Genomic DNA, 25,777 nt, shown 5'->3' on the forward strand with positions numbered 1-25,777 from the left:
CCAGGTCCTAGAAACAGGGTAGCCACCAATGGTATTCCATCCACTGGTGAAAGACATCCATTAAAGGAACAATTAGAAAAGTAATTTTTGATTATTCATCTTCTGCTGCAGCCGCCCCATGTTATGAATTCTGCTCAGGGGGTGGCAGCGGTTAACCCCTTAGAATAAATATCAGGGGAGAGGGCTGCAGGGGAAAGAGGTGTTTTGGTTTTATGACGAGTATAGGACCATCACTTTCTGCACTGCCTAGTCTGGTCCAGGTGTCCTGGCAAGCTCAGGGTTGGAGGACTTCAAACTACCCCACCTTTTAGTGAAAAATACCTCATCTTTCTCCTGCTTTGAAATCTGATCTCCTGATTTTTGTTCTGTCCAACTTCATCTTCAGTATGGATTCTTATTTCCTAAACATGTTCTTGGGAGCTATGGTAAACTTGTCATGTGAGCTGAGCTTTGTTGGATTCACAACTGTTTATCTGGAAGCTTCTTGAGGGGGAAATGTTGTGGTGAACCAGATATTGCACACACCACCACAGTTGGCCATCCCCAAACTCGGCCCTCCGGATGGTTCGGGACTACAATCCCCATCATCCCTGACCACTGGTCCTGTTAGCTAGGGATGATGGGAGTTGTAGTCCCAAAACATCTGGAGGGCCGAGTTTGGGGATGCCTGCTTTAAACTAAGCTGGTGTGGCCATGGGCATTGCCTTGATTTTACAGTGCCTGTCTGAAAACCATAGTGAAGCTGCTCCCAATACATTGGAGGTGGAAGAGAGAGAGAGAAAGAGAGATGCCTAGCTGAGAACTTTAAAACAGCTACGGCCTACAATATTGTCATAACAGATACAGTGGTACCTCGGGTTACAAACACTTCGGGTTACAGACTCTGATAACCCGGAAGTAGTACCTTGGGTTAAGAACTTTACCTCAGGATGAGAACAGAAATTGTGCGCCACTAATGCGGCAGCAGTGGGAGGCCCCATTAGCTAAAGTGGTACCTCAGGTTAAGAACAGTTTCAGGTTAAGAACAGACCTCCGGAACGAATTAAGTTCATAACCTGAGGTACCACTGTAATAAGAAGGGTTGGAATGTGTTTGCTTTGGCAGAATTTCAGAATGAATGCACGCCAATATTTTGATATCTATGCTGAGGACTGATTCACACAATACTGTATATATTTGGGGTGTAAAGCTAAGATGTCTGAAACTAGGGACAGGGAAGCTATAGTCCTGCAGATGTTACTGGACAACAACCCCCATGATTCCCAACCACTGGCCACAACCCCCCCCCTTGCTTTAAGCATACATCTAAAAAAAAGGAAAAACAAAAGACTACATGTCAGCAGTGTACACATTTATCATACAGGTACATGAATCACAGAGCTAACATTGGCTGCAAGTGCTGTTTAGGGTATGCTCAGTGGCAAACCTGGTTTTGCTGCTGCATAATGTGTGAAGCGGGTGGCGCTGTGGGTAAAAGCCTCAGCGCCTAGGGCTTGCCGATCGAAAGGTCGGCGGTTCGAATCCCTGCGGCGGGGTGCGCTCCCGTTGCTCGGTCCCAGCGCTGCCAACCTAGCAGTTCGAAAGCACCCCCAGGTGCAAGTTGATAAATAGGGACCGCTTACTGGCGGGAAGGTAAACGGCGTTTCCGTGTGCTGCGCTGGCTCGCCAGAAGCAGCTTTGTCACGCTGGCCATGTGACCCGGAAGTGTCTCTGGACAGCGCTGGCCCCCGGTCTCTTGAGTGAGATGGGCGCACAACCCCAGAGTCTGTCAAGACTGGCCCGTACGGGCAGGGGTACCTTTACCTTTAATGTGTGAAACACCCTGTTTTTACTTTCATCATGGATCACAAAGTAGAGCAGGGTGATGGATGCTTTGCAGAGAAGAGGTAGTAAGCTCTGACTCCGTTTCTGGCATAAGTTGTCTATGCATTGTGCTTCAAATACTTCACATTGATTTCAGTGAAATATACACACCTATGGAATATTTATATAGCAATTATGAACAAGGATCATGGTTGCTTTTCTGCCAAGCCCCACAACGACATGGCAATAATACCGCTCAGCATTTGACTAAATGATGACTTGTATACACAGCTGAGCGCCAAAAATGGAATTATGCCTCCATTCTCAGGCTCATTTGTCAAACGTCAATACAACAATGGAGCTCCTGTTCAAGACTGAAATAGCTATAACTACTAACTTGTTAATAAGTGAAATAAACACTTAGAGTGTTGCTTTGGGGAGCGAAAATGAAAGAAAGACAGTTGTGTAGGCCGTTTGTTATAATGTAGGAATAAATGTACATAATCACTTGTGCTTGATCACTAAAATATCTCTCCATCCCATGAACACAAACATGAGTCATACGCATCTCTGCAAAGCAACTGGGATCACAATGTGTACTTTTAGGAAAGCAGATCGTATTATTTGCTGCATGAGATTTTGGCACCGCAAAATATATTGCTCCAATAATTCTCTTCCTTTTCCTTCCCTCTGCTGCACCCGATGGCTTATCTAACAGTAGCTATTTAGTGTGATAATGGCGTTTGACAGATTGGATACAAACACCATTGTCACACTCCACAGCTCCAGCAGGAAAGAGGCACTGAGGTGGGGGGAGACCTGCAGCTCTAGATTTCCGAAATTATAACCACAGGTACCTACAATAAAACAGAGAAAGGGAATACGTTTAAAGAGGTGAACATGATAAATTCTGTAGGTAGAAATCATTTCCATTGTGAATGCAAGCTGTTTGGCTAACTAGACTGTCAACAGTTGATAAACCAATTGACTCCAACCTATAAATGTGGCTTGGCTGGAACCAATTTAGCCATGCTGAGCCCATCCTAGTAACTCATGGTAAATGAAGAAGAAGGAGACTCTAGAATCCTGGTCAATACAGTAGGCTGTCTGGCCCATTCACTTCCCCTAAAATATTTTTTAATGACATTTTAGTTGTAAACTAAAATAGCCACAGCTTACTCGTTAAATCACAGCTATTGCTGAAGTCAGAGTAATAGAACTTACAATGGAAGAAACAATCAACCCTGCACTATAATTTCCCATTATATCAGCCTAACTATAACATATCATGCTTCAGAAACAGATAATATTCCAACTGAGCAATAGAAAGAAAATGCTGCAGTGTGGACTGCTCCCATCTTTCTTTTGCTTTAGATCAGGCTTCCTCAACCTCGGCCCTCCATATGTTTTTGGCCTACAACTCCCATGATCCCTAGGTAGCAGGAGCAGTGGTCAGGGATGATGGGAATTGTAGTCTCAAAAACACCTGGAGGGCCGAGGTTGAGGAAGCCTGCTCTAGATCTCAAGCTGATTACCCAGGATTTATCTCCCTGATTCCGATCCCATACATGTTGCTCATGCCCCTTAGGGCAACATCCACCCCTGCCCTCTCTCTTGCCTTTGATGGGTTGTTTTTTAATGAGAGATGTGGGCTGAACCAGTGATACTTTGAAAGCACTTTGAAGAAAATATCCTTAAATTCCCAGCTCCTAAACAGCTGTAGGTTGAGTGAAGATTAAGGAGAGCACAAATCTCACATGGATATGAATGTCAAATACTGTTGTTGTTGTTGTTGTTGTTGTTGTTGTTGTTGTTGTTGTTGTTGTTGTTGTTGTTGTTAACTACCCAAATGAGTAGGTCAGCCTTTCTCAACCTTGAGTCCCCAGATGTTGTTGGACTACAACTCCCATCATCCCTAGGTAGCAGGACCAGTGGTCAGGGATGATGGGAGTTGTAGTCCAACAACATGTGGGGACCTAAGGTTGAGAAAAGCTGGAGTAGGTAATGGGACAGATTCAGAATGCAGCCCGGAGAGCCTGGGGCTAAGCAAGATGAGTCAGGTACTGAGATGGGAGATAAATGTGAACCTTCCTAATTAGTGATCCCTGAAACAATATGAGAACTGAAATGCCACTATCTTTTGGAATTTGCTCTTTTCCGAATTATGTGACACATTTTCCAACCATATAATGTCTTCTGAAATGGAAATATTAGATGAAAATGTGCCTAAAGATGCAGCAGTTGCAAAAAACACACACACAAAAAACCATTAGGGAAAATAGCATCTATAAATGGATATATTTGGAGACAGGCAGAGGAAATTTCATCACAAACTGATGTAAAAGTGTAGCAAACTAAAAAAAAGAGAAATTAAGAGAATCTGAAACTGACAGATTTGTTCATACGTAATGGGACCTACCAGCCATTCAGGTGATGCGACTGGTGACCGTGACCCAATAGGACCTTACTGGTCACAGCAACACACTATTAGCTGATTTAAAACTCTACATCGGGCACCAGCCTGATTCGAAGTCTTCCTTAGTTCAACATAGCGTGGCAGAAACGCAGTTGGCACTCAGGCCTGGATTATTTCACATGCCCTAAGCTGTGGCATTGAGTTGAGTATATTGCATCGTTTGTGGCATCACACCCTGAAAACTCAGCTGGTGCAGCAAACTCCTAGGGCACCTGTTGCACCTGAAGTATATAGAATTTTGGCTCCTTTATAGGGTACCCCTGCTCATTCCCTTGCCACCATTTTGGGGGATGGAGGGAAGAGGCAGGGCAAAATACTGTGCATTACCATGTTGCATACAAATATAATCTTTCATGTTACCTGGAAGTGAACTTGCTTTTTTCTCGAAGATAAAGGAACTGCTTGCTTGTTGAACTCTTGTGTCTTAATACCAAAGTGGGTTATGATCCATAAAATCACAGATGCATTGTGGGGTTTCTCTTGACATGGCTTTGTGGAGTAGTCAAGCCTTGGTTCTTGACGCATGCTGTTGCAACTAGGAAAAGAAAAGGAAGTCGGAAGGTTGGAGATAAGTATACCAATCAGTGGGAAAGATTGAGGGCAGAAGGAGAAGGGGATGACAGGGGACGAGATGGTCGGACAGTGTTCTCGAAGCTACAAACATGAGTCTGACCAAACTGCGGGAGGCAGTGGAAGACAGAAGTGCCTGGCGTGCTCTGGTCCATGGGGTCACGAAGAGTCGGACACGACTAAACAACAACAACAACAACATACCAGTGTCAGAGCTCCCCCGGCCCTTTCTCCTTCACCCCCACCAGAATCGTGTTTCACTCTAATTTCAAAAGCCCCTTTGAAGAGAAAGAGAGAAAGATTTAACTAACCTGATTAAAGTGGCACTGTGGGTGTAAGGCTATTTTGTAAAAATGATTAGTTTACAGAAGGAACAGGCATTTCATTTTCCTAAGTGCCCATTTTTTGTTCCTTCCCTAATGAAGGAAAACAATAAAAAGAGAGGTGCTTGTCAACCTTCGAGAAATGAAATGGAAAAGCTTGTCAAGGTGAGAAACTTGCTGGGGAAAGTGAAAGCCAATTTCTCCTTATTATACAGCAGGTTTGGCCTGCAGGATTCCATAGTGGGAAGGGGACGGCTTTTTCTGGTTTTTGTTGGAATGCTTCTGAAACAAAGATAATCGGGAACAGACACACGATTCTTTGCAATCTGGACAACCTTTGTGTTACAAACACCATCAAGGGTTCAGCTCCAACCACACATTTTCCTCTTTGTGTAACTGGGCGGGAGGAACTTTTGCCAACTCACACCCAATATAGTACGTACTGGGGAAAAGTCAGAATCAAAGGTCTGGGGGTGAATCTGTAGTTTGAGGGTAGAGAGGAGATTCATGCAGAAGACCTTTTGGTAAATCTGCTTTTAAAAATAATGCCCACATAGTTAATGACCTGGAGGGCCCCTGCCTGGGTTCAGTGGACAAATAGCCTGATCTGGTGCAAGGTGGCTTCTTCCTACGATCTGTATGTAGTACGATCTACTGGGTGTAACTGACTGGGATGTGGACCCACTGAACTGCATCCAAAACTGGGGCCAGACCTGATAGGGGCAACCCCAGTCACATGCCTGGTGGGATCTGATGCAACCATCAGTATGTGCACACAGCTGAGGGGAGCCAACAGAGTTGGCCCAAAGCATTGTGTTGCCTGAGAAGGACAAGATGGCACCCTCATTCCATTTATGGAACAAGAATAGACTGGCTGTGGAATCTTACTTCAACTCTGGGGATGGGGTAACTGAGGCCTAACTTAAGAGGGCATAGGGTAGGCCGCATGAGCGTCAACATCTTTCTGCTGCTCCCCCACACCTTCAGCCACCTGAGGCAGCCTCCTCACTCCTGCCTAACAGTAGAGCCGGGCCCTAACCATTCTGCTGCTTCCCCTTGCCACTATCTACTTCATATCAGACATTTTCTCTCTCTGCTTGTAAGTACTGGAACCAGGCTGAGAATAATGCACTTGCTGCAAAGGATGAGAAGGGAGAGGGAACAATAAGTGTGGCTGTCTCCATCATGGCTAGTTTTAGCCCCAATGTTGACTTCCTCAGTTTGCTGTGTGGACAACCACACCACAGATGGTAAACATATTTATGTAAGTCACAGAAAGGCCGTTGCAGACAACGCAGCATGGAGCAATGTCTGCTGAGGAGGCAGCAGATCAGGCCTCAAGGGAGTGTGACACAGCCATCGCTACCACTGTGGCAGCAGGCAATGCATTCCTTGCAGGCTGGATCTGCTGCCCCTGTGGATCCTGCCACCCAAGGCAGTTGCCTCAGCTTGCCTCATGGGTGGGCAAGCCCTGGCTCTGCCTCCATAGCTGGAGGCAGTTGGATATCTGTTGTTGCTTGTGGTTTTCCACAGACATCTGGTTGGCTGGCCACTGTCAGAACAGGGCGCTGGACTAGATGGGCCGTTGGCCTGATCCAGTAGGCTCTTAAGAGGAAGAGCTTCCCTCTGGCCTTGTTCTCTGCTGCTCAGAGTTGCAGTCTAGAGAGCCTGGCCTTGCATTGTCTTTCTGCTAAGCTTTCTGTCTGCGCAGTCATCTAAAGGTGCACCCAACCACAAACCTTCCACTTCATTAAGGGACTATTGTTGTCATGCAAATCGGTGCTTTTAAAACTATGAAGTGGTGGGTTAGTAATTCCCCAGCCCCAATGTGCCAGGGACAGGTACCATATGTGGTCCTTGAAGCATCCCACCCAACCTGGGTTATGATGGAATCACCACGGTCCAGCAGCCAATGGCTCACAGAGAGGCACCTGTCTGTGAACCACCACTTTGAGTAGCACTGAGGTAAATCATGGTTCACCTTATGAAAGAACAATTATTGTTGTAATGACTTTAAAAAACAAACAAACGAGTCATTGTGCAGAAATGGGCTACTTTTAAAATGAGGCTGCATTTTAAATTGCATTTTTAACCTGTATTTTACATTGGTCCCGGTCCCCCCCACATTATGTTTTTACTGTGATTTTAATAGTGTCAGCTGCCCTGGCTGGGGAGGGTGGGGTATAAATAAAAATTATTATTATTATTATTAAATACAGGCCCAGCCCAATGGGCTTGCAACCTAATTTAGACAGAAATAAAATTAAAAAGAAAAATTAAAAACTAAGAATTGGAAGAGAAGGCATATTATCTCACAGGAAATGGAAGGGACACCTAGGGTCATCTAGTACATCCCCCACAATGCAAGAATCTAAACATGCAGTCCCCCATCCAACTTGATGGGACCCTGCTTAGCTTTGCAAATGTGTGAGCAGTTTTACTGCTGAACCACTAACAGTGCGCCTTATACAGAGCCAGTGGCTCTCCTGGGTTTTAGGGAGGGTTCTCTCCCAGCCCTACATGCAGATGTCGGGGATCAAATTTGGGAAGCAAAGCAGATGCTTCACCACTGAGCTACAGCTCTGCCCTTTACACACACACACACACACACACACACACGCTGAAATAAATTAGTCTTGAGGCATTTTTTTTAAAGTGGAAGATAAGCGGTTTGATGAATATCAGTGAGTATAAAGAGTTCCACAGAAAAGGATCAAGGACAGGAAAAGGTCAAGGGCATGGAACAGAAGAAAAGGTTTAACTAGCTTTAACTAGCGACAGTGAACCAGAGGAATGCACAGGCAGAGGAGGCAATTATAGTGGGACCAGAGATGAGAGATAAACTGGAGAATAAATACAGCTGAACGGAAAAGGACAATATAAAACCTGACATCCTAAAAGGAAAAGGTAAATAATGAAGTGGGATCAAAATTAGGGCAACATGACTGAATTTACACATGTGCCTCTCCTCCAGAGGTGAAAGGCAACCCAGAGCAGAGACACACTAGATTTCATGTTAAATCCCCATAGGATAGCGAGGTTTTCTGTGTATCTGGTGTGGCCTGAAACTTACTCCAGAATCCCCATCAAGTGATGGGGGGTTCTGCAGAAGTGATTCCTTAACAGCCAAATCTAAGCGGAAAGATATTTTTCCAGAGATTTTCCTAAGGCCTCATCTGCACCATACATTTAAAGCAGTATCATACCACTTTAAACAGTCCCGGCTTCCCCCAAAGAATCCTGGGAACTGGGTGATTTGGTTGTTAGGAGGCCTGTATTCCATGAACAGAGCTACAATTCTCAAGAGTGCTTTAACAAGCAATCTCTTCTCGGGGAACTCTGATGAGGCCTCAGAAATAAATGATTGGAAACCATTGCAAAGAGGCCATTCAGCATTTTCACAGGAAAGCACTGTTGTCAAGTGAGCTAGAGTAGAGTTTGCACCAGTAAACAACACTCACACTGGGAAAACACAGTCCTTGTAAATCTGGTAAAAGTGGGAGGTATGAAAGAGTGAGTTATCTTGAGGGCCAAACTAAACTTTCACTTAAATGCACAGGATGCAGCTATGCTTCTTGTTTTGGCCATAATTAGTTTTATTTATTTAATGCATTTATACCCTGCTTTTCACTGTGAAAATTTCTTGGTAGCACTAAGAAAGCTGTTTTGCCAGTGAAAATATTTTTGCTTGTGCAATGGAACGTTCCCCCACTCTCCTCCAGGCACCCTAAATCTGTTCTAGAGTTTCCCTCAACCCTCTGGAGTAGACCTGGGTAGGGTTCAGGTCATGCACAGAGGCAGAAGAGGAATTAAAGTCCCACCGTGGAAGTGGAAATCCTTGCTTGGTGACGGGATACATTAACAGGATACTGTACTATGGGAAGAATTCAATGCAGTGCTAAGGAGATTGCTCTATCGGTGCAAGAATTTCTGCTTGCCTGATAGAATTAGCTCACCTTTCCTCCAGACGCATGCGATTCTAGGATTCTCCCCCAACCCAAATTGGAGGGATACAGAGAGAAGAGTGGGGCGGGGGGAGCCCAATTGCACTAGCAGAAATCCTTGCACAGGCTTCTGCTACTGGGACCGATTAGTTGAGTCTGACCCTAAATGTCTCAAAGTACTTTGTATGGGTAGATGGGTAGATGATGGTGGTGATGATGATTCTTACGGAGAAGTCAGTGAGCGAGGAATGGTAGCTTGCATTCCCACCCACCACCCACCTTGACTGGATTGCCCCCACTCCTTGTCCACACAGATAGGAAGGAGCCTTAGAAAAAGCCCCATTAGCACCAACGGATACTCCCTTCCAAGGTTCCTAGTCATGTTGTGTGTGGTGTGTGAGAGGGAACTAATCTCCAGTCCACTCATGATAGAGTGAAGAGATAAATCTCCACTGCCCACATGCTACCTTCATAGTAAGAATCATCCCTCTGCACCTATAAGCAATTGAAGACGAACAAGCAAAATTCGGCAAACATCTAGTTTGAGAGGTGAGAAAATGGACCAGCAATGTGGCAAGCCTAGTTGGGGGGGGGGTGAGGGATAGCTCAACTACCACCCTCCCCACAGCGTTATCAAGGACTCGTCATAGTATAGCAATTACTCGGAGGGAAACAGAAAACGAACAGCAGAGAAATATTGGTTCCTAGGGTTTGTCATTCTTTCCAAACCTCATGGTTATTAGACGTGGAGGTGACAAGGCGGCTGCTTGCTAGCAGAAGGGAGGAGAGGGCTGCTGAGGCCTGCTGGTAGCCCCATGGCAACGAATGCCCCCTACGTCCCCTGGCATCCCCTTTGGTGGATTTCATGGTTGAAAGATGGCGTGGGAGCGACGTGAAAGCAATTGCTGAAAACCAGCAAAGGAAAATATCAGCGAGGAACAATTGCGTAGCTGACTGTGCTCCACGCAGGGGAAAGGATTTGAAGAAAGCTGTTGTCGTTTATATAAATCTAATATACTCCCTGATAAAAACCCAATCGTGCTTATTATTAGCATCATTATTTTGTCAATTTTCAACTAGCTTTTGTTCTCAGGGCTCACTGGAGCTAATAGCAGGAATGCTTCCTCTCCAAAAATTTCACATTCAGAGTTAGTTAAAATATTAAAATTTGGCAGCCAGCTTGATAGGGTGGGGGAGTCGCTGCAAACTCACAAAGCGCCCTGCCTTCTCGTCTGTCTGCTGAGAAAACAGCAACTTGCGGTTTTGCATCTTGCGGGTAAAGAGCTGTGATTCTGGGTAACAGCTCTGATGTTAACATGGCCCATCGAAGTGGGCCACTGACATGAGCTGTCTTTCTTCCTCAAAGTCAGCATAATCACACTATTTATGGGATGAAAGCTTTGAAAAATATTTGAGGATATGATCGCGGTTACCGCTAATGGCACGTACCTCTCGGTACCAATTATCTACCCATCAGTTTGAACCCCTCATTCCTTTTTAATGAAACACGCGAAAGTGATTTCACTTACCGTCCTGTGGGATTGCAGCATGATCTTATTTTTGTCTTGTGCTTTAAAGCTCCTTTTGCTTTTGCTTTTCTCTCAAGTGCTGAACGCTGTTGTTCTGTCTATACTAGAAGAGGCATTCAGAGCATCTGTTCCCCAAACTGGCTCCCCCTTGGCCTTTATGGGATCCGGAGTTTTTAAGTAAACAACCCGGCCTGATAAGTCACATTAAAATATTGATCCATGTGGGACGGCTTTCGCTCCTCTGCATGGCCGAGGGTGGTTTGCTTGGACGTAGTAAGCCAAGGGGGGCGGGGCGGGAAGGGGGGGTAACTATAAGTTATTTATCCTCTTTGCTTGGGACAGAGTTGTAGAATCGGAATCGGGGGCTAAGAGAAGGGAACTGTTAGATTATGCCAGACCTACTGAAAAAAGGTTAGAGTATTCTGAAGGTTAGAGTATTTGGAATTCTCTTTCTGTGTTGGTTGTTTGATAATTGTTTGTAAATTTCAAAACCTGAAAAAAAAAACCCTAAATAAAATACAGTAAGGGAAAAAGAAAGAAAAAAGGTTAGAGTATCACAATGCAACCACATACAGTGGTACCTCGGGTTAAGTACTTAATTCGTTCCAGAGGTCCATACTTAACCTGAAACTGTTCTTAACCTGAAGCACCACTTTAGCTAATGGGGCCTCCCGCTGCTGTTCTTATCCTGAAGCAAAGTTCTTAACCTGAAGCACTATTTCTGGGTTAGCAGAGTGTGTAAACTGAAGCATATGTTACCTGAAGCGTATGTAACCCGAGGTACCACTGTACAAGGCAGGGATAATCCCAGAGGCCTTGTTCTGTAACACAGCAGATGAGACAGTAAAACTGTTTTCTGGACCACACCAGTTAGACTCCAGGTAGGGGCAAATATGACTGAAAACTCCTCCATATAAAAAAAAAAACAAACCTCTCCATATAGTAAGCAAGCACATAGGGGAAAGAGTTATTGTAAATAACTAATTTACTAAATGTGCTTGGAGTGCTACGTACAGTGAGCTTCCATTTGAGCCTTCACTTACAGTCTGGAATGATAGTATCAAGAAACAAGTCTTTTCCATCCCAAGGGCTGTTTGTGAGGACCAGGCTCAAATTCCACTGAAATCCATGGATGTTAGTCACAACTGTATCCCCATTTCATGGTTGGAATGGGATGTGCAGCCCGAACTTAGGCTCCTTTACTTGAGAACACACCCTACTGAGTCAAATGGGACTTCCTTCAAATACAATATAGCTCTGCAGCCAGTGGCTGGCATTAAAATAGTGCCAGAGTCAATTCTAGCGCTACACAGAGTAGTGGTCAAGACTGTCTAGGGTTTATGAATTTCAATGCTATCTGAGTTCTTTGTTACTCAGAAAAGATAAAACACTGTAGAAAACCCTGAGACCTACAGATGAAGGGCAGTATACAAATTTAATAAATAATTATTTCATTACTGTGGATTATGTTCATCTAAACCAGCAGGCTTTGGGGAACTGACTGCTTTTGATGAAAGGGCTGGTGCCGTGCTGTTTTTATTGTAATTATCTGTATGTTTTAAGCAGATTTTATATATGTATATAGTTTTAATTCTATTAATGTTTAAGTGTTTTTAATTATTATTTTTTCTATGTTTTTAGCATTCATAGGGCGGCTTATTATTGTTTTCCTGACAATTGTGTTATTTGCAAATAGGTTTTTTTTCCCCTGGAAGGAAATAACACAGAGATGAGTGCTAAGCTTGCTGTCTAGTAAAGGGTAAAGGGACCCCTGACCATTAGGTCCAGTCGTGACCGACTCTGGGGTTGCGGCGCTCATCTTGCTTTATTGGCTGAGGGAGCCGGTGTACAGCTTCTGGGTCATGTGGCCAGCATGACTAAGCCGCTTCTGGTGAACCAGAGCAGTGCACTGAAACGCTGTTTACCTTCCCGCTGCAGCGGCACCTAGTTATCTACTTGCACTTTGACGTGCTTTCGAACTGCTGGGTTGGCAGGAGCAGGGACCGAACAACAGGAGCTCACCCCGTCACGGGGATTCAAACCGCCGACCTTCTGATTGGCAAGCCCTAGGCTCTGTGGTTTAACCCACAGCGCCACCCGCATCCTTAAGCTTGCTGTCTAGTCTGCTGTATTTCCAGAAGTGGCCTTTATGTTCCATGAAAGCACAGATACAATGCAGAAATTAACAGATAGGGAAACATCAGGAATAATCTGTCATGTGAATGCAGCCTAACAGATTTATGCAGCCAAATAGACTTGAAACAGCTGAGGAACTGAGAGCGAAGAACAAAAACAGCAGAGAAGCAACAGCAGACCAGGGGAAGATGGGATGTTGAGCAGCATCAATATAATACAAATATTTTATGGCTTTTTTCTTTGCAATACCTTGTTCACCAGCAACAAATGTGCTACTTTTGAAGCAGAATTGAAACCAGGGGGTTATTTGGAGTAGATGCATCCCTAACTTACACTTACCCTCGTTTGAGTGATTTGTCACTGGTGATCTTTTTGTTCTGTGCCCTTTATTTTCCGTGTTAATAATTTCCCTGTGTGAGTTCACGGTGATACAGCATCTCGCCTTTGGTCGCTTGCCCACCTTGTTGCTACAGATGAGACTTTTGAAGACTTGTGCAATGAAAATTTTGCAAAGGGTATGGATTCCCCACATCGCATGCAGCTGCCAACCCGAAATTTAGGGTTGCAAAAGTCATGTGTTCCCAGCTTGACCCAGTTCTTTGGAAGGTCATGCCAAGTAATTTTGAAACAATAGTCCAGATTCCATGAATTCACTTGCCTGCTTGCCAGCAGCCGCTACCTCTCAGTCATCTGGCCAATGCTTGGACTCACATGTGAATGCAGATGACTCAGGAAAGGAAGGGGGTCAGAACTGACCACATATAGAAGCTTGGATACTAAGCCAAGCCAGAACTTCTGCCTGATGGGTTTCTGGTGGTATTGAATGAATCAGAAGAGAAAGGTCACAAAGAGTGATGCTGAAGTATCATCATGGGGTTTCAAGGGTGAAAGGAATCTTTCAAACTTATGCTTAGTTATCAACCCTTCCACAGATAAGAGTTGGTTATTCTTAAACCCCATTCAACAAACATAAACCAAGAGAGTCAGGGGATTTTCCATTGCACCAACTGGTTTTTTGAAATGCAGGAAGCAAGTTTTGGAGGAACAAAGAACAAGTTGAAAACGGATGTGGACTGAGAATAGGGTGACTTGCCCATCTCTGCCACAGGCCCACCAGAGACATTGGCCCTAATATGGCGTGGGTTGTGCTTAGTTGCATGTGATTAAAAGAATATAAGAAGGTTCTGCTGGACCAGGCCAGTGGCCCATCTGGTCCTGCACCCCGTTTTCACAGTAGCCCACCAGATGCCTATGGGAAGCTCATAAGCAAGATCTGAGCACAACAACAATCTCCACTTCTATGGTTTCCAGCAAAGTGGCTTCTCCTTCATGGAGAACACGTGTTGTGGTGGGAACAACCATGACCTCTCCTGTTGCTGGGCAGGTTTGTTTGGATGGCCACGAATTTGATTGGACACCTTTCATTGTTGCTGGGGAAAAGTTATTGTTGCAATTTTATTTGATTGATGGGGGTGCTATATATGTTCCCTGTGTGCAGCGTTGAGCTTCCTCTTTTCGCTGCGCACATCAGATTACCCGCCCACCCTCCCATTATTTAGGGTTTGTTCATGCTGACCTTGCTATGCCTGTCATGGGGTTGTCTGCTCTTGGGGCAGGGGCCTGGTAGGAATTTTACCATTTGGCTGATTGGCTGGTGCCATTTGGGTTTTGCCTACTGCATAGCAAATCGGCACAACTTGTAAGGTTGCAGTTAGGCATTGGTTAATTTTTGGTTGGTGGAGGGGATGTGGTTGGCTGTGCCTGCCCCTCCAATGCTGCTGCTGCAAGGGTATTCCGTTAAAGGAACCCCGGGGGCTTGCCATGCTTTTGTCTGACTCCCTGGCAAAGGGCTAGGGCCACGCAAGAGCCCCTGGGAGCATTTGGGGAGAGGTGAGAGCCTGGCGCCCAGCTTTAATCTCTCCCCAAAATTGTTTACCCTTACTGACTTCCGCAGGGGTGCGGTTGTCAGTTCTGTTCCTACCTCCAAGTGGGAACAGATAGTTGTTAACCAATGCCTAAGCAACCACTCACATACTGTAATTCAATAAAGTTGTGGCCAAAATTATGCCAAAAACCAAAACAAAAATGATCTTTGAACCATGTTTTTATTCGGGGGTGTCTTGGGGGTCTTCGACACGCAACCACTATTTATGGACCACAATTAGAGTGAAAGTAACTGAATTAGTGAAAGTAAGATACACCAATTCATTATATTCCGGAGAAATTGCTTGCAAAAATGTGTGTATTAGGAGACTAACTACTGCTTTATTATTTATTTGCCACCCATCTGTGTTGCCCCAGCCTCTCAGGGCGGCTTCCAGCAAAATATAAAAAACACCATGAAACATCAAGCATTAAAAACTTCCCTATACAGGGCTGCCTTCAGATGTTGTTTTCTACAAGTCAGAGGATGTTACACGGGGCAGGCACCACTACTGAGAAGGCCTGGTTCCCTGTAACTTCACTTCTTGCAGTGAGGGAACCGCTAGAAGGCCCTCAGAGCTGGACCTCAGTGTCTGGGCTGGAAAAAGGGGATGGAGACACTCCTTCAGGTATATTGCACACTTAAATGCTGATGACTTTTCATGAGGACTTTAGAAAAAATTAAAAATCACAAAATCATGGATCTGTGGTGAACTGACTGGGAAAATGAGCAATGGAGAGAAACAAAAATGAACAGATTTCTCCATTCCTTCTTTAGAGGACATGTGGAGAAAAGCTTCCTTTGAGTTTTCTCCAGCCTGGTTGCCTGGTCTTACAGCTCTGATTACTGGAGAGGGACTCTGCGCTTTGCTCAGAGATCCTCTCTGTCATAGATGAAAGGACCGGAATTGGCTCTGCAGTGGAGCTAATTTTCCCCAGACACTAAGCCAGAGGTATGCTGTGTTTCTGCAGATGTTGTTGGACTCCAACTCCTATCGGTCCAAGTCAGCATGGCCAGTGATTATGTATGATAGGAGTTCAAGTCCAACAACATCCGGAGAAACACAGCATACCCATCAACATTTGTCTGATGAAAATAGGTGAAGTATACTCGGGAGTCAAGTGTGGATTTCATGCTCTTTATTCAGCTCATAGTAGTGAGGAATGCCAATTCCCCCGAAATGTCTGCTTTATATACATTATTTACACAATGGGCCCCACATGATTGGCTAATTCCAGGATTCTCCTGTAGGCCAATCAGGTTGCGGATTCACTTCCACCTGGAGTTGGATTGGGTGGCTCCTGTGGACCAATCAGACTGCTGCATTCTGGATCCTTTTGTTCTAGGACCAATCAGACTGCTGCATTTTGGATCCTATTCAACTCACTACATAACAATAGGGATGTTCTATTCCATTATTATTATTATTATTATTATTATTATTAATACCCCATCTGTCTGACTGGGTTGTCGCAGGCACTCTAGGCAGCTTCCAACATATATAAAAACATAATGAAACATTAAAAAACTTCCCTATACAGGGCTGCCTTCAGATGTCTTCTAAAGGCTGTATAGTTACTTATCTCCTTGGCTTGGAGGTCACATACCGTAACTCCAAACCCTCCAACATTTCTCCAATGAAGATAGGGACATTCTAAGGAAAATCGGAACAATCTGGAATCAAATCAGAAACCGGGATGGCTTCTGTATATCTGGGGCTGTCCCTGGAAAATAGGGACACTTAGAGGGTCTGCCACAAGTTTCCTGTACGAGGTTGCATGGACTTTTTTCTTCTTGATGTCCCAGTTAACTAAAGTTATTTTGACAAGACTCATTGAAAGGAAATGAACTTATGATAGTCATGAATAACAAGGCTTAGGGACCAGTTAATTTTTTATTGCGTACAGGCTGTACCATCTATAATTGTGGCTTCAGGGACCTGTGAACATCACACCTAGTACAGGCTGCATCACCTATAATCTTGGCTTCCTATTATATCATGTGGAAGAAGCCTTTAAACTGCTAAAGGCATAAAAATCCTGAACTATCTTTTCGTGTGGCTGAGAGAGCATAACAATGCATCATTATTTCCAGAGCACTTAACGTGCACTAGGCATGAAAATGTGAAGACAATTCATACCAAATCCCTGACCACACTTACTAATAAAGTTTGAGACAGTAGGCGTCAGAGAGGGAACAGAAAGAGACTATGTCAGAGTTGAGGAGAAGGGAATAAAACCGGAACGAAGAAAAGCTGCAAACCAATTACAATCCTATTCGTGCTCCCTCAGAAAGAAGCCCCGCTGTTCTTTTTCAGAAGAAAAATAATCTACCCGTCTGAAGTACCTTAATGTCCAGCAGATAAACCCATTTGTCAGCTGGTGAGGAGAGGCAGTAACGTGCCTGTCTTGTGCCTAGATGAATTAAATTGCCTTTGTCCTGTGGTTCCTAAACTTCCTTCCCTCAGGGAAATTGCATCCATTTTGATGTCAAGGAATCCCTCTGAGCCAGCGGCAGTCATCCTGCCTCTTGAAGATGGGGACACTGTAGTATGTTTTTAATTTTTAAAAAATAATAAGTCATATTATTTATAATGAATATTACTTACAATATACCCACCCTGTGGAACACCCTCCCATCAGATGTCAAAGAGATACACAACTTTAGAAGAGATCTGAAGGCAGCCCTGTTTAGGGAAGTTTTCAATGTGTGACATTTTAATGTATTTTTAATCTTTGTTTGGAAGCCGCCCAGAGTGGCTAGGGAAGGCCAGCCAGATGGGCGGGGTACAAATAATAAATTATATTGTTGTTGTTGTTGTTAAACTGCTTTGTTTTCAATTTGTATTGTCCTGATTTTCTTTTCTTTGTTTGCCACCTTAGGCAAGGGTCCACAGCTCAGTTCCTAGCTGGCCAGGTGGGGCTCATTAGCTCTGGAAGAAGGTGTATGATTCCTCAGCTGGAGTAGGTGAGGGTCACAGGCCTCATCAAGCCCAGATGCTGCAATCAGCGTGCAAAAGGGAAGCTGAGTTGAGGTCTCTGCAAGACTCCAGGATCTCTGCAAGAGTTCGGTTTGGATTTCGGAAACATGGAATGACCCCAGACTTGACTTCCTGACTTGCTGCCAGGTAGGCCAGGGTTTCGGGACAGTGGGGTAGATTCCTGTTGACCCTCAGGGTCCTCTTTCAACGGGGCTTCTTTCTGAGGGAACACGCATAGGATTGTAATTGGTTTGCAGCTTTTCTTCGTTCCGGTTTTCTTCCCTTCTGCTCAACACTGACATAGTGTCTTTCTGTTCCCTCTCTGACGCCTATTGTCTCAAACTTCATTAGTAAGTGCGGTCAAGGATTTGGTATGAATTGTTTTCACATTTTCATGCCTAGTACTCCTTAAGTGCTCTGGAAATAATGATGCATTGTTATGCTCTCTCAGCCTCACCAAAAGGTAGTTCAAGTGGCCACAAAAACACCTTGTGGAATCAAAGCTATTGTTATTTAAGTTTAGAATAACTAAATATAGAAAAATGAACAAAAAGCAGAAAATGTGCACACATGCTGAGACTAGGAATGAGTTTAAAGGTTTTGGAGGGGGGAAGCCTTCACCTGGTGCTGGAAAGAAATGCCAGGCAAGCGTTCCAGGGTGCCACCACGAAGAAGGACCTGCCACCCATAACTTGCTGCCCTTCCTCAGTTGGCAGGGAAGCCCAGAGGAATGTCTCCAGGGTTGATTCCAAAGTATGAGCAGGTGCATGTGGACACAGCACAATCCTTCAGGTACTCTGCTCTGACGCACAGCCACAAGAGTCATTAAGGTCAAATCCAGTGCTCTGAACTGGGCCTGGAAGCAGGCTGGGAGCCAGGGCAAGTTGGCAAAGGACCGGCACAATGTGATCAGCGTGACGCCAGTGTAGCAGCCTCCTAGCAGCCATATCCCAAACTTTTGTTTCCAAACTGCCTTCAGAGGCACTCCCAGGTATAACAGAGCACAGTTGTCTTATGCTTGCTTAGTTTTCGCTTCCTTTGGCATTCTGTCTCCTCTGACATTCGTCTCTTTGTTCCCTGCTGGCTTGAACCATTTTTCTTTGGCGTCCGCCCCCCCCCTACACTTTTCAAGAACAAAATGATCAGGCCTTTCATTCCTCATTGTATACAGACGGAGCCATTTCAGCTGCTTAATCTGTACCGCAATATAAAACTAGGCAAGAGTAGCAAACTCCGATTGATGAGGCTGTCTCTCTCAAGGAGTTTTACTAATTTGTCTGCCAGCTTGATGACTCACAGAAAATGGTCGCTTAAGGTTCAGAGAAGAGCACAGCATTAACTCTGCTGCTGCTGCTGCTTTCCCCTCGTAATCAAAAGCATCTATCATTTCTCACTTAAGCTTTTATTATTAAGTAGGGTATTTTTCCCCTCAGAAAAGCCTGACAGGCTGGCAGAAGTAATTTAGATTCTCATCTCATTTTTTTTTTTTTTTTTGGTAAAAAATAAAATAAAATTGCAACTACTTTCAACAGCCTTCATGTGCTGCTTTTGTTAATTATCCAGCTACAAGCCATTACCATTCAGGCTTGTTTGAAATCTCACTTGCATGAGATCATTCATTTTTTATTCTATATGTTGGCACTTGAATCAAGGGCATTATCTTAGTTATGACTAGGGAATGAATCGTTCAGCCCAATGGCATGTTACTTAGAAGTAAATTCCACTGTGTTTGTTCATTCATTCATTATTAACATTATTATCAGGGCGGCAAACACAATAATAATAATATTGCCATTTGCACCCTTGTAAGTGCGTTGTGCTGTGGGTTAAACCACAGAGCCTAGGACTTGCTGATCATAAGGTCGGCGGTTCAAATCCCCGCGACGGGGTGAGCTCCCGTTGCTCGGTCCCTGCTCCTGACAACCTAGCAGTTCGAAAGCACGTCAAAGTGCAAGTAGATAAATAGGTACCACTCCGGTGGGAAGGTAAACGGCGTTTCTGTGTGCTGCTCTGGTTCACCAGAAGCGGCTTAGTCATGCTGGCCACATGACCCGGAAGCTGTACTCCGGCTCCCTCGGCCAATAAAGCAAGATGAGCGCCGCAACCCCAGAGTCGGCCACAACTGGACCTAATGGTCAGGGGTCCCTTTACCCTTTACCTTTAAGTGGGTTTAGGGTTGCAGCCTAAACACCTGTATAAAAAAGTGGGTCCTATTGAGCACAATGGGAATTCCTTCCTAGCAGACATGCATTGGATTGTAGTGCACATCTCAGGATGGAGTAGCAAGTCTTGACTCAAAACCAAGGGGAAACACAGTCAGAACTGCCAATGTGGCCTGCAACCAAAGACTCATATAACGGGGAATTTGTGTGAATGCAGGGTTTTCAAGGCGTGGGATGAATGAATGTGTCACCTCTGGCTTCTTTCAGTTGTTCGTGTTCCCAAGCATCAGTCCAGTTCTCCACATTTCCACATCAATTGAAGATGGGGGGGGGGAATCCCATCAAAACCAATCAACACTTTAGCATGCATTTCTAATATTTACATTTTTATGCAATTTTATACACAATTTTGCCAAGCGATTCCCTCCAATTTAATGCATCTTGGTACATTATTTTCAGCAGTGCATACATTTTTGTGCACATTATTTCACTTGGAGAACCGTGGAGTTTTTAAGGCAGCTTCACATTAAAATGTCATCCAAACCGAAATGGTCCCCTGTTGATATTCAGAGCTAATTCCAACATTGCTATCCTTTCCCTCATTGTGGAAGCTTCTAAAAGAAATGTTTGTGGGGCAGAGGCTCCATCCACGTGGGGCTGTGACATTGAGAAAGGTGGCCAGCACATTTTTCTGCCCTGGTATGCAAGTGGATGCCATATTTTTTGCTCTATAAGACTCACTTTTTCCCTCCTAAAAAGTAAGGGGAAATTTGTGTGCATCTTATGAAGCGAATGCTGGCTGTGCAGCTATCCCAGAAGCCAGAACAGCAAGAGGGATCGCTGCTTTCGCTGCGCAGCGATCCCTCTTGCTGTTCTGGCTTCTGAGATTCAGAATATTTTTTTTCTTGTTTTCCTCCTCCAAAAACTAGGTGCGTCTTATGGTCTGGTGCGTCTTATAGAGCAAAAAATACGGTAGTTCTGTTTCCCATTCAGTCATCTCACAGACCAGATGGAGGGTAGCAACTAGGAGAGAAAGAGTCATGTCACTAACTCTTTCTCACATTGGGGAAGGTTGCATTTGATGGAATGGTGCAGTGCAGAACCAGGGTCTCAGGACCGAGCAGTCAGGATTGTGGATGGTTAGCAATCCCACCCATCTGCTGGTGCCCCCACACAACCTCAACAAATGTTCTGTGAAGAAGATAAAACCACGAGTTGAATGTTCCCCATTATCCCTGTTAGATTTCTGGAGCATCTAATTGCACAACTATTCCGACTGTTGCTGATGCCCTGTGATGAAAGAGAAATGAAGAAATCCCTTTTATTTGCTTGGGGCTGATAGCGATGGGGCAGATCATGCCAGGCCCCGAAATAACGGGTTGGCTGGACAGTGTGACCCCTCGTTCATCAGACTCCAGCCCTTTGTGACGGCGCTGTCCAAACAATCCTATTCAAACAGAGACCGAAAGTGCAGGCAACATGTAACACAAACAGATATATACACGCACACACAAATTACTGCCTGGTACTGGGTTACCCCAAATCGACCTGCTTACCACATGTGTCCAACTGGTCAAAAGGGAAGGCACTTTCCAGTAAGTGTGTGTTTAGTCCTTCATGTCCTGAGGCTCTTCCTTCACAGTGGGTTATATATCAGAGCCTTGCCTGGATCTATTGCATAAAAATGAGGTCTCAGCAGGCTGCAAGTAGGCCACAAAGAGAAGTGTGTTAAGAGTCCACGAAACTCAATTGTTTATTAATTTTTTTGGTGTGTTTTTTTTAAACCAACGACAACAGCCCAACAAATAAACCAGGACTGGCCGACACCTCTATTATTAATACTTTTATATAAGAGCTTTTATTTATATAAGACTTACATAAATATAATTTATATAATATTTCTTAGTCACTTGAGGCTATCTCCTGGAACTGGCTTTTGAGCTTTCCCAGGCATTGGAAGGGATAGCTGTAAATTCCTAGGAGGAAACTGGGTCATTGGCCACCTAGGGTGAGAAAACTGCTTCGATTCTAGAGCTTTGAATGCTGGGACATTGGGCCACTGCACTAGGCTAAAGTAATAGTTCGATTCCTGGGTGCAGGCATCAGGCATTTAGGAATCCAGGGAAATCCATGAGCAGAATGGCTTCCACTTGAACAATGGGACTTTCCCTCATCAACCCCACTCAGCAGTGCCATGCACCATCACTAATCTGCTCTGAAGGGCTGAGGGACAGAGTTTGGGGGTGTACGGGGAGGAGTTGCATTGTACAAGCAGAAGACATAATAATAATAGTTTATTATTTATACCCCGCCCATCTGGCTGAGTTTCCCCAGCCACTCAGGGCGGCTCCCAATCGAGTGTTAAAAACAACACAGCATTAAATATTAAAAACTTCCCTAAACAGGGCTGCCTTCAGATGTCTTTTAAAGATAAGATAGCTGCTTAATTTCTTCACATCTGAAGGGAGGGTGTTCCACAGGGTGGGCGCCACTACCGAGAAGGCCCTCTGTCTGGTTCCCTGTAACCTCACAATGAGGGAACCGCCAGAAGGCCCTCGGCGCTGGATCTCAGTGTCCAGGCTGAACGATGGGGGTGGAGACGCTCCTTCAGGTATACAGGACGGAGGCCATTTAGGGCTTCAAAGGTCGGCACCAACACTTTGAATTGTGCTCGAAAACGTACTGGGAGCCAATGCAGATCTCTCAGGACTGGTGTTATGTGGTCCTGGCAGCCACTACCAATCACCAGTCTAGCTGCCGCATTCTGGATTATTTGCAGTTTCCGGGTCACCTTCAAAGGTAGCACCTCGTAGAGCGCATTGCAGTAGTCCAAGCGGGAGATAACTAGAGCATGCACCACTCTGGTGAGACAATCCACGGGCAGGTAGGGTCTCAGCCTGCGTACCAGATGGAGCTGGTAGACAGCCGCCCTGGACACAGAATTAACCTGCGCCTCCATGGACAGCTGTGAGTCCAAAATGACATTACACAGCATAAAGAGATACTTAGTGCTACGTTGAATATAGCCCCCATTTCTTCTGGGTCCTCCTTGGAGTGGTCAGGCCCACAACACATCTGGAGGGAGTGACTTCAGCCCTCTGCTTCTCCATCCCAAAAGGGTGATTCTCAGCTGAGACAATATGCAAAGCTTAAAATGTGGCCCCCTACAATACTGGTCTGTGTGGATGTGTGGAAGCAAGCTTCCTTCCCTCACATCCACCCCTGGCTGGATCCATTCACTGGTGCTCTTAGGAGAGCTGAAAGTAGGAAAATAATTTAAGAAAAGCTCTCCTGGATCAGACCAAAAGCTCACCTAGTTCAGCATCCTGTTCACGCAGTGGCCAAACAGTTTGCCTCTGGGAAGCCTACATGCAGGACCTGAACGAAACAGCTCTCTTCCCACTTGCGATTCCCAAAAATCGCACTTCCTGTGGTTTGTACACTCATTCCTGTCACCCTAAACGTCAACCCTCTGGGGAAAAAAGATCACCTGTCTCTAGTTGAAGAATTCTCTCTCTTTCTTTCTCTCCCATGCGTGCCTAGGAAGACTGCACTTAAGCTAAGACAAGACAAGTGATAAAAGCCTCATTATTCTGCCACGCTGATAAATACTTAGATTCTTATTAAATACGACAAATTATGAAGGCTGATCAGAATCACCATCCACCGCAATCTTCAAAAATAACAGCCACTGCTGTCAAAGCTGCTCAGCTATTTTTCAAATCCAGTGACAGCCCTCCCCTCTTCCGCCTCCCGCGTTAGTAAATTGCTTTGGATGAGTTGCTTCGCTGGGGACAGAGATGTTTCCTTTCATTTATTTCAGATGCACTTGCTGTTAATCCCCGATGGGGAGCCGTTGCTCTCATGTTCTGCCTCAGTATGACGAGGTAACTTCTCCGATCTCTTTTGCAACGGAGATGTAAAATTTCCTGGTCATTTTGCATCCCACCCCCCAACTCAAATCCATGGACATTAATTCTAGAGAAGGTGTGTTAGCTGTGATGTAAATGTTACTTGTCAGATGCACTTAGAGCTGAATCCAGAGGCGCTTCTGTTTTGCTAATGCCTATCATTACCGCTACAAGACTTCATTCCCATGCATGCCTTTTTTCAAAGTACAGTGGTACCTCAGGTTACATATGCTTCAGGTTACAGACTCCGCTAACCCAGAAATATTACCTCGGGTTAAGAACTTTGCTTCAGGATGAGAACAGAAATCATGCTTCGGCGGCACGGTGGCAACGGGAGGCCCCATTAGCTAAAGTGGTGCTTCAGGTTAAGAACAGTTTCAGGTTAAGTACGGACCTCCGGAACGAATTAAGTACTTAACCCGAGGTACCACTGTAAGGTCCATGGTTGCAAATCCAGAACTGGTGTTAAGTACCTGCTTGCATCATTAATAATAATAATAATAATAATAATAATATAATAATAATAATAATTAATAATAATTTATTTATACCCTGCCCATCTGGCTGGGTCTTCCCAGCCAACCTGGGTGGCTTCCAACAAAGTATTAAAATACAGTGGTCTGTTAAACATTAAAAGCTTCCCTAAACAGGGCTGCCTTCAGATGTCTTCTAAAAGTCTGGTAGTTGTTCTTCTCTTTGACATCTGGTGGGAGGGCGTTCCACAGGGTGGGTGCCACTACCGAGAAGGCCCTCTGCCTGGTTCCCTGTAACATTTAGCATGCAGGGCCCCCTCCCCTTTCATGCAAATAAAGATCCCCATCAGCTGGCAGTTGTAATAATTATCAGCAGTAAGAGGTGCCTTCACTGCAGCTGTCCTGAAGGAAACCTCTCCTCTGAAGCCGCCATTTGCATTGGGTGGGAATCGCCACACACTAAGGACAGAAGAAGAGCTTGCTGAATCTGACCAGTGGCCCATCTAGGCCAGCATCCTGCTCTCACAGGGGCCAGCTAGATGCCTGTGGGAAACCTGCAAGCAGGAGCAGCCTCCCCTCTGGTGCCAGTGAGCAGGATTTCCTCCCAATGCAAATCAGAGGGAGGGAGAGGAGTTAGCAGTAAACATAAGATGGAGAGAGTAAAGTCAATTCTCAGAACAGTTCAGTGGTACCTCGGGTTACAGACACTTCAGGTTACAGGCGCTTCAGGCTACAGACGCTTCAGGTTACAGACTCTGCTAACCCAGAAATAGTAACTCAGGTTAAAAACTTTGTTTCAGGATGAGAACAGAAATCATGCAGTGGCGGCAGTGGGAGGCCCCATTAGCTAAAGTGGTACCTCAGGTTAAGAACAGTTTCAGGTTAAGAACGGACCTCCAGAACAAATTAAGTATTTAACCCAAGGTACCACTGTACAGTGGTACCTCAGGTTACAGGTGCTTCAGGTTGCATACGCTTCAGGTTACAGACTCCACTAACCCAGAAATAGTGCTTCAGGTTAAGAACTTTACCTCAGGATGAGAATAGAAATTGTGTGGCGGCAGCGGGAAGCCCCATTAGCTAAAGTGGTACCTCAGGTTAAGAACAGTTTCAGGTTAAGAACGGACCTCCAGAACGAATTACGTTCTTAACCCGAGGTACCACTGTACTATTTTTAAAAAAATACACTGCCATGTGACCCCTCCCAGGAGATTCCCCATGTAAACTGCTGCTGCAGACGAAAGATGATGGTGAGGAGCTTTTATAGAGAGGAGACAAATACACATTTACATGGGATGTTGGAATAAAAAGAAAACGGAACAGTGAGTTTGCCGTAGGGTGAGGCAGCCTCCCCTAGAAGGCAGATTTTTAGGAAGCAAAAGGCAGGAAGTGGTAAAATATTTAGCTGCAGTTTTATTCCTGAGGGGCGACATCAAGATTATCTGCCTTGGGGAGCGAAAAGGTTTGGTCCATCTCTGTGAAAGTGAATATGGAAGGAGATAGTGATTGGGAGACACAGATAAGCTGGGAAATGTTAATACCTGCT

General features: G+C 44.9%; 2 long non-coding RNA genes across 2 annotated transcripts in view; one reads left to right on the forward strand and one right to left on the reverse strand.

The window, feature by feature from the left end:
* Nucleotides 1-25,777, forward strand: part of LOC114606319 (uncharacterized) — a 57,656-nt gene that overhangs the window by 812 nt on the left and 31,067 nt on the right. The window contains exon 2 of the long non-coding RNA XR_003708835.2: nt 17,588-17,832. This is a non-coding gene — a long non-coding RNA (uncharacterized LOC114606319). The remainder of the gene's footprint in view (nt 1-17,587; nt 17,833-25,777) is intronic.
* Nucleotides 1,337-10,787, reverse strand: LOC144329232 (uncharacterized). Its single transcript, XR_013394715.1, has 3 exons — nt 10,646-10,787; nt 4,640-4,814; nt 1,337-2,660 (listed from the first exon to the last, which is right to left on the reverse strand). It is a non-coding gene; the product is annotated as an uncharacterized LOC144329232 (long non-coding RNA).

The sequence above is a fragment of the Podarcis muralis genome, chromosome 11 (assembly GCF_964188315.1).
Source record: "Podarcis muralis chromosome 11, rPodMur119.hap1.1, whole genome shotgun sequence".
In the NCBI taxonomy this organism is placed as follows: domain Eukaryota; kingdom Metazoa; phylum Chordata; class Lepidosauria; order Squamata; family Lacertidae; genus Podarcis; species Podarcis muralis.